This window comes from Wyeomyia smithii, chromosome 2 (genome assembly GCF_029784165.1).
Source record: "Wyeomyia smithii strain HCP4-BCI-WySm-NY-G18 chromosome 2, ASM2978416v1, whole genome shotgun sequence".
In the NCBI taxonomy this organism is placed as follows: Eukaryota; Metazoa; Arthropoda; class Insecta; order Diptera; family Culicidae; genus Wyeomyia; species Wyeomyia smithii.
This window is the reverse complement of record NC_073695.1, coordinates 121,191,909-121,204,352: the sequence shown is the minus strand read 5'-3', so window position 1 is coordinate 121,204,352 and position 12,444 is coordinate 121,191,909. Positions and strand designations below refer to the sequence as shown.

Sequence of the window (12,444 nt, the reverse complement as noted above, 5' to 3'; positions counted from 1 at the left end):
GATCAAAGAGCACACCGATTGTTTCTTGTTGTTAGGACTACAACTGGGAACGCAGAAAAGTTCTATAAAACCGTTGAGTTGGTTGACAAACCGCAAAAGTTCAAAACCCTTCGTTGAGAATGATGTTGCTTGTACTAATTTCTCTCCTACTTTTTTGGATTTTCTTCAATGTTTTCCATATTAATAGAGCTTCGTTTGATGCCATGCACAAGGTCAAATTTGCAAAGAAATACGAAAAGTGCAGCAAATCGAAATTGGCTCATTTAAGCCACACATCACACATTTGAAGCCAAAAATGAGTGCTCAATAATAACGTGTTCTCAAATACTTTCAAAAATACGCATAGCTCTACGTTGCATTATTACGCCAGAAAACTTATATTGTTTTTCTAACAATTGATTAAAATATTGTTTGTTTACATTTATACTCAGCTTCATTTGTTTTTATTTGAATAAATTCTACTTTCTGCGTTAAAATGCATCCACAAACCCCTCAAACGAAAATCAACGTTATCAGAAATGATGTTTGGCTTCGATTCAGTTGGGCTATAGCCCAACGAGCGGGAGCCCAACTAAAACGTAACTCAACTAAACATAACCCAACGAGCGAAATTCGACTTTTTTCTGGCGGTCACAGAAAACGAGGCGAGCGGCGAGTTACTTGCCTGACCAATTTTGGTATTACAGATGGCGAGTCGGCTGGGTTTTGGACAAATAGCTCGCCTGCGAAACTGTTCGACTCAGTTGTCAGCAGCCAAGTTTCACTTGCGATCCCTAATACAACATTTTACCCGCCTCGTCAGTGACTTAATTTTCGAAAAAAATGGGGCTTGGTTCGGACTGGTCGCACACCGACCATCTCATAATCATTGCTATCCTGTATCACATTCCACACACAATAGAGAAAAAGTGTGATATTTTGACGTATGATTCTGCAATGTATTTTGAATGATGTTCCGACACGCTAACAAACACATAACCAAAGTTTTCAAATGATGTAAACTTTTAGGTATATTTCTTCAACAACCTTTTGAACTTGATAAAACAATCTATTCTATCTCCTGTGCATTATAACCACGGACGGTGCTATAACATTATAAACTTCAGTTCCAATCAGTTAGTATGAATTTCACAGCGCCGCAAAAAAGTGCTATAAAAGATCGATCCAGTTGAGATCGATTCCGCAGCTCCGATCTTTTGGGTGTATCGATCCAAGGACCGTTTGAATGAATCGATTCTCAAGATCGATCTTTCCCTGAAGATCGCCCAATCCTACACTACACTCAGCTGTCATTTTTTTTCGTATGGCATTTGACAGCATTTGTTTTTCTTGTTGGTGTTTCCACTGTTTTCAAACTAAACCCTGTCTTTTTGGGGTGTAGTCCGGGATAGTAAAAGTGTAGTCCGAGTAGCTACACCGCAAAAACAAATTTGACATAACAAACTGCGACGAAAACAACCCGTTAAAAAAATACAGCTCAATTCGCATCGAACCAAAGATGCCAGATGTTTTTGGAAAATTTCTTCAACTGCTCGAAAAACTGAATAAAATCTGCTTGAAATCTGAAAAAATATTATCCATATTTCGATCAGTGTTCCGTATCACTGAAACAAGTCGACATATATTCTCTATTAAATTTGTCCAATGAATTTTCCGTACCAAAAGATCTCTTAATTTTATATGATTCCATTCGAAATCCATTTGTAAGTTAAATGTGATACAATAATTCTAACGAATCGCACGATGAAACAATGATTATCGGATTTTCATATCAATTTTATTTGATATTCATTTACGTCTAACATGTGTGGTAAAAATTTAAATTTACAGGCAATATTGCGGAATATATTTCATAAAGTAGATATATAAAACCGCCATGTATCGAAACCAACATATATAATTCTTATTGATAAATCCAATAAAAAACACATGTCGCCGTGACTTTGGACTTCTTGTCAGTTTACTTGTAAAGTTTTGTTTTGACGTTTGGATTTGGTATCGAACAATCCAGATTGTTATTCAAAATGGCTATACTACGAAAAGACAGTGTCTTATTGAGCGATTGGAAGGACATTTCGTTATCTCCAATGGGTAAGTTATTTTTCTATACTTCATTTGAGTTTAAACTTACATAGATATTCCCAACTATAGATTACACTGAAGAAATTGGCACTTATCGAATCCTTTCATCGGACAAACAACAAACAGATCATTGGAACTCGGATCAAACCACGGGGATGGCATCGCTGTCAGCTACCATACATTTGACGCGTTACCAACATCACTGGCACTGGCACCCGAAAAATGGTCAGTTCACCCTTTTCTTATGTCGATTCGGGCAAACCGGTTAAATGTTGACTGCAATTATTGATAGCATATCAGACAGTTTTGAGCAATTTCTCAAGGTTTTTACATGGTATGTGATATTTTAAGTGATATTTAGTTTATTAGTTGTGCCCCAAAACAAAGTGAAGCAAACTGTGACAGCAGAGAAAGTAGTTTTGGGATAAACGGTACAGAAATAGATGTTAGTAACGCTTGAAGGCTACCATACCATTCCCTTGGATCAAACGGCCAACGTTGAACCGGTAATTTCTTTATTATTAATCATTTGTCAGGAAGTTGGTAGTAAAATCGCTCGAAAGTTGTGACCGCCGCTGACCGACGTAGTTCATTTTTGCTTTGATTTATAGGATTGCCGTTTAACAGTCAACAACCAATCTAGTACAAATTTGTCAAAATAAATATTGTTTTTATAATAAATTCTTGTATCTTTCATGAACAAACACTTCGATTTGTTTTCATGTGCAAATTTATAACACTCCCATATAATCTGAAAATGTGAGATTATTTCAGTGAGTAAAGGCCCAAGCAAAATGAATACGTTTGCGTTGCGTTGACGTTAATTTGATATAAAATGTATGAGTTTAGTTTTAAAGTTGTTTATTTTCTAGCTCATCTGCGGTAGCTTAACGGAGCAGTGTTTACAATCAATTTTGCTTTTAAAAAGAACAAACTTTGTTAGTGAGAGTGATCGTTACGCCCGATTTACTGGGGTTAGTATGTATACAATTTTTCTGGTGAGGGATATTTGGGTTGGGAGTTGAGTTTGTTTATAACTTAATTATTGTTATCGACTGATATCTTATTGCTAGTAACTATTATTTCTTTTAATATTATTGCTACTAGTATTGCTAGCTAGTAAACTATTATTTCTTTTATTATTATTGCACTGCGTATTCCGTTTGTTTGAATCTGGAAATTTTTCCTCTACGGGTACCGCTAAAGTCGAATCAGGTTGTCGTTTTTGTGTCTTCAGTATGAGGTATGGCCATAAATTTTCGTGTAGTGGGATGATAAATCTAACAATTAGATAAAAGAGTTTAAATTTTGATGTCGGCGTTTTTCAGAAAGCTGTAAAGCTCTGACATATACTGGAAATCTCCGCTTGCCAGGATGTCTCTAACGGGAACGTTTAGCTGTCTTCCTCGGGCCCGAAGGGAATCTGTTAGCTTGGACCTAACATCACAGAATTCGGAACACGACCAAACAACATGCTCAATGTCGTGGTAGCCATCACCACAAACACAGTGATTACTGTCTACAAGCCCTATACGAAAGAGATGCGTGTTTAACGTGTAGTGATTGGACATAAGTCTGGACATCACGCGAATGAAGTCGCGACCTACATCCAACCCCTTGAACCATGCTTTCGTCGATACCTTAGAAAAAATGGAATGTAGCCACCGTCCCAGTTCATCTGAGTTCCATAATGATTGCCAGCTATTGAGTGTTCTCTGACGCAAAATGCTGTAAAATTCATCGTAAGCAATTGGTCTTTCATAAATATCGCCATCAATAGCACCCACCTTAGCTAAAGAGTCAGCCTTCTCATTGCCCGGAATGGAACAATGAGAAGGGACCCACGCTAAGGTAACCCGGTAATTTTTATCTGTTAAAGCACTTAAGAACCGTCGTATTTTCCCCAGAAAATACGGGATGTGCTTCACAGTCTTCATCGATCGCAGAGCCTCTATGGCACTGAGACTGTCTGTGAAGATGAAGTAGTGGTCTACGGGTAGGGTTTCGATGATCCCAAGGGAGTACTGAATAGCAGCAAGTTCTGCGGTGTACACGGAAGCAGGAGCAACGAGTTTGTAGGAGGCGGTAAAATTTTCGTGCAAAACACCGAAGCCAGTGGACTCATCTAGATTAGATCCGTCAGTGAAAAACCTTTTATCACAACTAACATGTTTGAACTTATTGGAAAAAATCTTAGGGATCTCTTGCGGTCGTAATTGATCCGGGATACCAATAATGTCTTCTTTCATGGTGGTGTCGAAGAATATAGCATTATTTGAAGTATTTAAAGGTGCGACATTAGAGGAATCGTATGAAGGAGGATTAATATTTTGAGCCATATTATATTATAATAGTCAAAATATAAAGTCATAAATCTGGATTGAGATTGAAGGTCGAGCAACCTCTCGAAATTTTCAATTACTAATGGGTTCATGATCGTGCATCGAATAAGTAACCGGTAAGAGGGATTCCAAAAGCGATGTTTCAACGGAAGAATACCCGCTAGCACTTCAAGACTCATCGTATGGGTCGACTGCATGCAGCCCAAGGCAATACGCAAACAACGATATTGTATTCTTTCTAGTTTTATAATGTGTGTTTTCGCAGCGGAGCGAAAGCAGAAACAACCGTATTCAAGAACTGACAGTATCGTTGATTGGTATAACCTTAGAAGGTCTCCTGGGTGGGCACCCCACCAGGTTCCGGTAATCGTACGAAGAAAATTAATCCTCTGTTGGCATTTTTGTGTCAGATACCTAATATGACAAGCCCAGGTGCATTTAGAGTCGAACCAGACCCCGAGATATTTAGCGACTAAAACCTGAGTGATCGTTTTACCCGTTAGTAGGAGCTGCATCTGAGCTGGGTTATGCTTCCTCAAAAAAACGACCAGCTCAGTTTTCTCCGGAGAAAATTCGATACCCAGCTTGAGAGCCCATTCAGACAAATTGTCTAAGGTATCTTGCAATGGTCCTTGCAGATCGCTAGCCTCGCTACCAGTAATGGATACAACGCTATCGTCCGCAAGTTGCCGTAGCGTGCATGAATTGGCAATACATTCATCGATGTCATTAACGTAAAAATTATATAAGAGAGGGCTTAAACATGAGCCCTGGGGAAGACCCATGTAACTAATTCGGGAAGTTGTCGAATCACCATGTGAGAAATACATATGCTTTTCTGACAACAAATTGAGCAAAAAATTATTTAAATTCTCGGTTAAAACTTCTACAGAGACAGAGTCAAAAGCCCCCTTAATGTCCAAGAATGCAGAAGCCATTTGCTCTTTTCGAGCAAAGGCGAGTTGAATTTCAGTAGAAAGCAACGCTAGGCAATCATTCGTTCCTTTGCCCCGGCGAAAGCCAAATTGAGTATCTGAAAGTAAACCTTTTGTTTCGACCCATTTGTCTAACCGTAAGAGGATCATTTTCTCCATTAATTTCCGGAGGCAAGAGAGCATAGCAATCGGCCTATAAGAATTGTGATCAGAGGCAGGTTTTCCGGGTTTTTGAATAGCAATGACTTTTATCTCCCTCCAGTCGTGCGGAACAATGTTTAGCTCAAGAAACTTGTTGAACAAGTTCAACAAGCGTCTTTTTGCAGAATCGGGTAGATTCTTCAACAAGTTGAATTTTATTCTATCCAACCCTGGAGCTTTGTTGTTGCACGAAAGGAGAGCCATCGAAAATTCCAACATCGAAAATGGGGGCTCTTCCGTAGTTACTGAAAACGCGTCGCGAAAAATCTTCTGTTCCGGAACAGAGTCCGGGCAGACCTTTTTGGCAAAATCGAGTATCCAGCGATCTGAATACTCCTCGCTCTCATTCGAAACGTTACGATTCCGCATGCACCTGGCGGTATCCCAAAGAGTGCTCATCGCTGTTTCCCTCGATAACGCGTTTACGAACCGCCGCCAGTATCCGCGTTTTTTCGCTTTCATTAAGCTCTTCATCTGCCTGTCCAGTATCTCGTACCTTCGAAGCAGCTTAACCGAGCCATACTTTCGGTAGTCCTTATATGCCGAGGACCTTCGCGCGTACAGTTCAGAGCACTCTTTGTCCCACCACTTGGTAGGAGGACGCCGTCTAATTGTTATCCCGGGTATTGGTTTCGTCTCAGCTTGAGTCGCGGCGTCGATGATCAAGCCAGAAAGGAACGCGTATTCTTCCTCCGGAGGAAGTTCCTCGTGAGACTCGAGATTTTCCGCTATGAAAGTCTCATAACGCTTCCAATCAATATTACGTGTGAGGTCGTATGACATATTGATTGGATTCGCGGGAGTTGAACCATTAGCAATTGAAATAACGATTGGAAGATGATCATTACCGTGAGGATCATTGATTACTTTCCACTGGCAATCTAACGCTAGTGATGTCGAGCAAAGGGATAGGTCTAGCACGCTTTCACGTGCTGGAGGATTAGGTACACGTGTCGCTTCCCCAGTATTCAAAAGTGTCATATTGAAGTCGTCGATCAAGTTACAAATCAAAGAAGATCGGGCGTCGTCGTATTGCGATCCCCATTGCAGACAGTGGGAGTTAAAATCTCCCAAAATCAAAAAAGGTGCGGGAAGCAATTCTGCTATGTCAGAAAGTTGCCTCTGTTCAATCCGCACGGATGGAGGAATATATATCGAAGCAATGCAAAGGTCTTTTCCATTCATATTTGTTTGGATGGCAACGACTTCAATGTTCGAGATCCGAGGGATGTTGATTCTAAAAAAGGAGTAGCACTTTCTGATCCCTAAAAGTACCCCTCCACCATGTGAGTCTCGGTCTCGACGGATTATGTTAAAATCGTGGAAATTGGGTTGATTATTTGAATTTAGGAAAGTTTCACAAAGCGCAAAAGCGTCACAATTATAAGTGTTTATTAAATGAGAAAATAAATCGAGTTTGGGGGTGATACTTCTGCAATTCCACTGTAATACAGTGATAAAACTCCCAACCCTTTTGCGCCGTCTTAGTCATCGAAAGATATGATAGCTGAAATAAGGGGCCAAGTTGCTGCTAGTTGTTTCAAAAATGTTTTCACTGTAGGGAGAAGGGCAAGAAGAATGTTTCTAAGGGGATCTGTTATGTTGAATGTTTTGAATATCCAGTCCACAATATCAGAGAAATTTATAAACCCTGTTCCTTTTTTATCCTCTGATCGAGAAATGGGTGCACGAGGGGTTTTTGGTGTCCCAGGAAGCGGTGGGTACTCCTGGTTAGATTTGAAATTAAAACCGGGAGGTACTTGCTTCGGTTTTTCTTCACCGCTTCTTTTTTGCGTAGGTATATTGGTCATTCCGCTAGGGGTTATCTTACGACCTTTGCGAGAAAGATTAGGAGAGTTTACTATTCTCCTCTTCCTAGATCCTTCTGGCATGGCATAAGAACACCCTTCGACGGGATCGTCAGATGTACCCTCATCGGTTGGCAAAAAGGAAAAGATGTTTCCTGTCGAGGGTGGCTCAGCCCTCTTAAGCATTTCTGCAAAAGAGCGCTTTGATCGTTCCTTAAGGGAACGCTTTATTTTCTCATCGCGCTGTTTGTACGCGGGACATGCCGAAAGGTCATGCCGAGTTCCCTCGCAGTAAAGACACTTTTCAGTATCCTCACTGCAAGTGGTCTCAGCATGATTGCCTCCGCACTTGCTGCAGCGTGCCTTGTTGCAACAGTAGGTGGCTGTGTGACCTAACTGCTTGCAGTTATGGCAGTGCACGACCCGCGGTACAAACAGGCGTACAGGTAGACGTACCTTATGCAAAAGGATGTAGTTCGGCAGTGCAGATCCGGCAAATGTTACCCGAAAGGAATCCGAAGGAAAGAATTTCTTCTTTCCTTCATCGATGGACACTGAATGCAATTGCTTGACATCCAATATCTTTACATCTTGCATCATTGGGTTCTTGAAACAGCCAACCCCATGACGCAAAATGTCATCGACAGTGAGATTCCCTTCAGTCACTACACCGTCGATCTCTACATCCTTGGCAGGGATGTACACGCGATACTCTCTCGTGAAGAGCTCGCAGCAAGCAATTGCGTTTGTTTGCTTCAAGCTATTCACGACAACTCGCAGTTTGTTCGGCCTCACCTTGGTGATTTCGGTTACGTCCGGAAACCGTTCTGTCAGGTCCTTGCCAATGCGCAAAACATTCAATGGTTTCTTTATGGGCCGGAAGTAGACAGCGTACGGGCCCTTAAATTCATCCGGGTAAGCTTTTATACGAACGTTAGCTAACACGTTCGGATTTGGTGGACTAGGTGCAGGGGATGGCAGTGGAGATGGAAGCGGGGAGCTGCGGGGTGATATTTCAATCACATCTCCATTCGTTTCAACTTCTAGGAACAATTCCACCTGCATGTTGTCCATATCGTTCATGTTTGCGGGAGCAATATGCTCTACCGCACACTAACGGTAAACAACCGTGTATAAATGGGGTACCAAGTTGAAGTGATTAAATGAAAAAACAATTTGTCCAAGTAAGATGAATTAAAATTTAAAAAAAGTCACTCGTATAAATGGGCAAAGAATAAATGAATAAAAATTATAAAAACAGAATACTTCACCGAATATCCAGGTCGGTTTTATTTTTCATCTGCCGTGTCCTACACGCAACCTTTTGGATGTCAGAGGATGATCACTATCCAGTAGCTGATCCGTACTTCTAGCGGGGTATCCAGATCCCGGCGGTGAGGAGAGGGGATTTGCTTCTGCTGCTATCGGTGTCAGCAGCTGCTTCTCGGTGCTGGTAGCGGGGTATCCAGCACCCGCCGCTGCGGGGAAGTTGAACTGCTTCTAATGTACAGGCTATTGTCACCACAGCACAAAACGAACCGAAAAAAAGCACCGTACAGTATTTCGTGTGGTTTATTGTTAAGTGCGAGTCGTAGCTGACTAAAAAAAACAACGTCTATTCGCCACGAAAGCAGAAACGGCACTGAGAAAATGTATGAGCTAAGTGTCAAATTGCCGCAAACGCAGCCGCAACGTATTCATTGTGTTTGCACACTTACATTTAATCACTGAATCCGTTTCTTTTTTCACCGACTTTTCAACAGCTGAGCGCTCGGTAAAACGTTCGGTAATATAAACCACTACCGACCGATCAGTAACCAAATTGTTGTTGGTTTCTGTCATTATTACCGACCTAATTTGTGAAAACGGCGAATGCAATTAGTTGCCAAAACCACCGATCAAACCTGTAAGTTGTGTAAGACAATACCAAAAGATCTGTGATGTTTGTTATTTGTTCACTTTTAATTATTCAAGAAAACCAGAAATATGATGTAACGTAAATTTATATTTATATTTTTATTCAAATATTATTAAAAATTTTAACTATTGAAAACTTAAAAAAATCAAAAAATCGACGTTCGCCGCACCAAATTTGTACGAGTGAAAATCAATTAAACGTTTTTACTGCTGTGGACTGTGCATTAACTGCATGCCAGTTGTGCTCAGAGTTTCAAAGCCGGGGATCTTCCGGATTTGTCCAATAACATGACAGTGTAAACTATTTACGTAGCATGCAACAGATGCTCGGAAGTAGAAGCAAATAATGTGCTGGTTTAATGCCTAAAATATTTACAAATTTTATCATCATATACTTACGAAAAATTTGTTCTATGCGATCATCTTCTTGCTGAAGTTGTTGGAAAACATCCTCCATTTTTTTTCGCAGGAACTTCAATGTTCAAACGAACCGAGAATGTAACTTGACAACCAGAAGGAGAACAACGAATAGAGAACATTTGACAGCTCTATGGTTGGTCCGTTAGTTTTTTACCAATATTCGGTACAGAGTCTCTGATTCGGTAATAAAAGTTCAATTTACCGAACAGTTCAGCAGAAAGTATAGCAGGATTCAGTGAAATTATTTGCTGAATACAGAAAATATGTAAAGTTATATCAATTTTACAAACTACTCTGTATTTTCTCAAACTTACCGATCGAAATTGTAATAATAATTACCGAACTTTTATTATCTGATTGAGTGTGTAGCTATATTAGTTTTTTATATCATCTGAAAGATCTGCATTTTCTAAGCAAAACGTGATTTAAAAAACATGTCTATCGTTGCCCTTCGCTTTTTAAATCACAAATTAAAACTGCTCGAAATCTGCTCGAAATCGCTACAATGACAGTTCGCCCATGTACCAAATATCATTGTAGCGAATTTTCATTCTTCATTTAAAAATCGAAGAATAATAATATAATGTTGAAAAAAATCACGTTTTGCTCAGAAAATTACACTCTTTCAGATGATATATAAAAATCAGAAAACCGTGAATAGCTAAACAACCCAATTCGGATGATATTTCGTGACACACATAACCAATTTTACACACTTTTTTCAAACTATCTGTTCGTCGCTTGTTAGTCTGATCTTTGTGTGTTGCATACGGAAAAGAAGGGAGGAAATATTTTTGCTTTTGTCATCCCGCACATTTTGATAACTGCATATGAGAGTTCCATTTGATGCGAGTCAGCTAATCCTAACTGCATTGCTCTTGTTGTCTTGTTTTCGCTTTGACCTGTTTTTGTTTTCTTCTCTTTTCAATTACCAAAGCAAATGTCAAACCATACCATCTCACTATAGTGCGAACACCAAAAGTGATATCCGATATCATCTGGCGATATCAGGTGATATGCGGTGTAGTCTGAACAAGGCATTAGGAAGAAATCTTCCACAAAAGTGGGTTCAAAATAAACTACTCGAATGGTACCATCCGAAAAAAAAATTCATTTTGTTCATTATTTATCGAGCAGTTGAACAGGACGTGGAACGGAGGACTATGAGGCAACGTGTACCAGAAAAAAAAACGCCAGTGTTACGTATGTAGGGATACCATCTGGACGAAGTTAGAAATCAGGACACCTTTTCTGGGCACGAATTTCACTAAGTCATTCTATTCTTCGAAGTATGAGCGTTATATTTGCTCTTAATATTTGATTTACTACGGGGTACGTATCTCGTAGAAAAACGCGTGAATAAAGGAATCCGCGTATAAAAACGCGTAATTTGAAAATCCTTCGATTTAAAAATCCGCGTGAAAAACCCGTTAATTCGAAAATCCGTGTAGAAAAATACCTGGTAAAAAATCTGAGTATATCTCTGACGATCCACTTTCATCGAACCACTTTGAATTATTACGCATTAGTACACACTCAATCAGATAATAAATGTTCGGTAATTATTATTACAATTTCGATCGGTAAGTTTGAGAAAGTACAGGGTAGTTTGTAAAATTGATATAACATTGCATATTTTCTGTATTCAGCAAACGATTTTACTGAATACTGCTATATTTTCTACTGAACTGTTCGGTAAATTAAACTTTTACCGAATATTGGTAAAAAACTACTGGACCAACTATAGAGCTATCAAATTTTTTCTATTCGTTGTTCTCGTTCTGGTTGTCAAGTCATATTTTCGGTTCCGTTTGAACATTGAAGTTCCTACAAAACAATGGAGGACTTTTTTCAACAACTTAAGCTAAAAGATGATCGCATAGTACAAATTTTTCGTAGGTATATAATAACAAAATTTGTAAATATTTTAGGCATCAAACCATCACATAATTTGCCTCTACTTCCGAGCATCTGTTGCATGCTACGTAAATAGTTTACACCGCCTTGTTGATGGACACACCCGGAAGATCTTTGGCTTTGAAATTATGAGCACAACTGGCAGTGCGGCGAGCGTCGATTTTTTTTTTTATTTTTAATGAGTAAAATTATTAATAATATTTGAATAGAATTATTTTTTTATGAAAACAATGTTACATCATATTTCTGGTTTACTTAAATAATTAAAAGTGAACAAATAACAAATATCACCGATCTTTCGGTATTGTCTTACACAACTTACAGATTTGACCGGTGGTTTTGGCAACTAGTTGCATTTGCCGTTTTCACAAATTAGATCGATAATAATGACAGAAAGCAACAAAAATTTGATTTCTGATCGATCGGTAGTGGTTTATATTACCGAACGTTTTACCGAGCGCTCAGCTGTTAAAAATTCGGTGAAAAAAAGACGAATTCGGTGATTTAATATAAGTGTGTAGATACTTTAAAAATTCAACACACGTTAACTGTTTCAACTTAAACTTAACAAATGCCAGATGCTTAATGGTAACGGTCAACACGTGAGAGATTCTTTTTATTACTCTAGTGAGATTCAACCAATGAAAAATTTCGATCGCAGTGAGCGTTGCGACCTAATATCGAAAACACTTATTGAGCAATTCTAAAACATTCTGCTTATTGCCACACAACAAAGTCAAATATCTCAAGAAAATCAGGACAAATGCTAAAATATAAAAAATAAATCAGGACGCCCAAATAGGACTTCAAAATCAGGACATG

At 39.2% G+C, this 12,444-nt stretch overlaps 1 long non-coding RNA gene across 1 annotated transcript; it reads left to right on the top strand.

Annotated features, from left to right (window-relative positions):
• The first annotated feature begins 1,993 nt into the window (after positions 1 to 1,993).
• LOC129722908 (uncharacterized) lies at positions 1,994 to 3,712 on the top strand. The gene is made up of 4 exons (XR_008727676.1): positions 1,994 to 2,091; positions 2,152 to 2,855; positions 2,955 to 3,325; positions 3,411 to 3,712. It is a non-coding gene; the product is annotated as an uncharacterized LOC129722908 (long non-coding RNA).
• Positions 3,713 to 12,444: the final 8,732 nt, after the last annotated feature.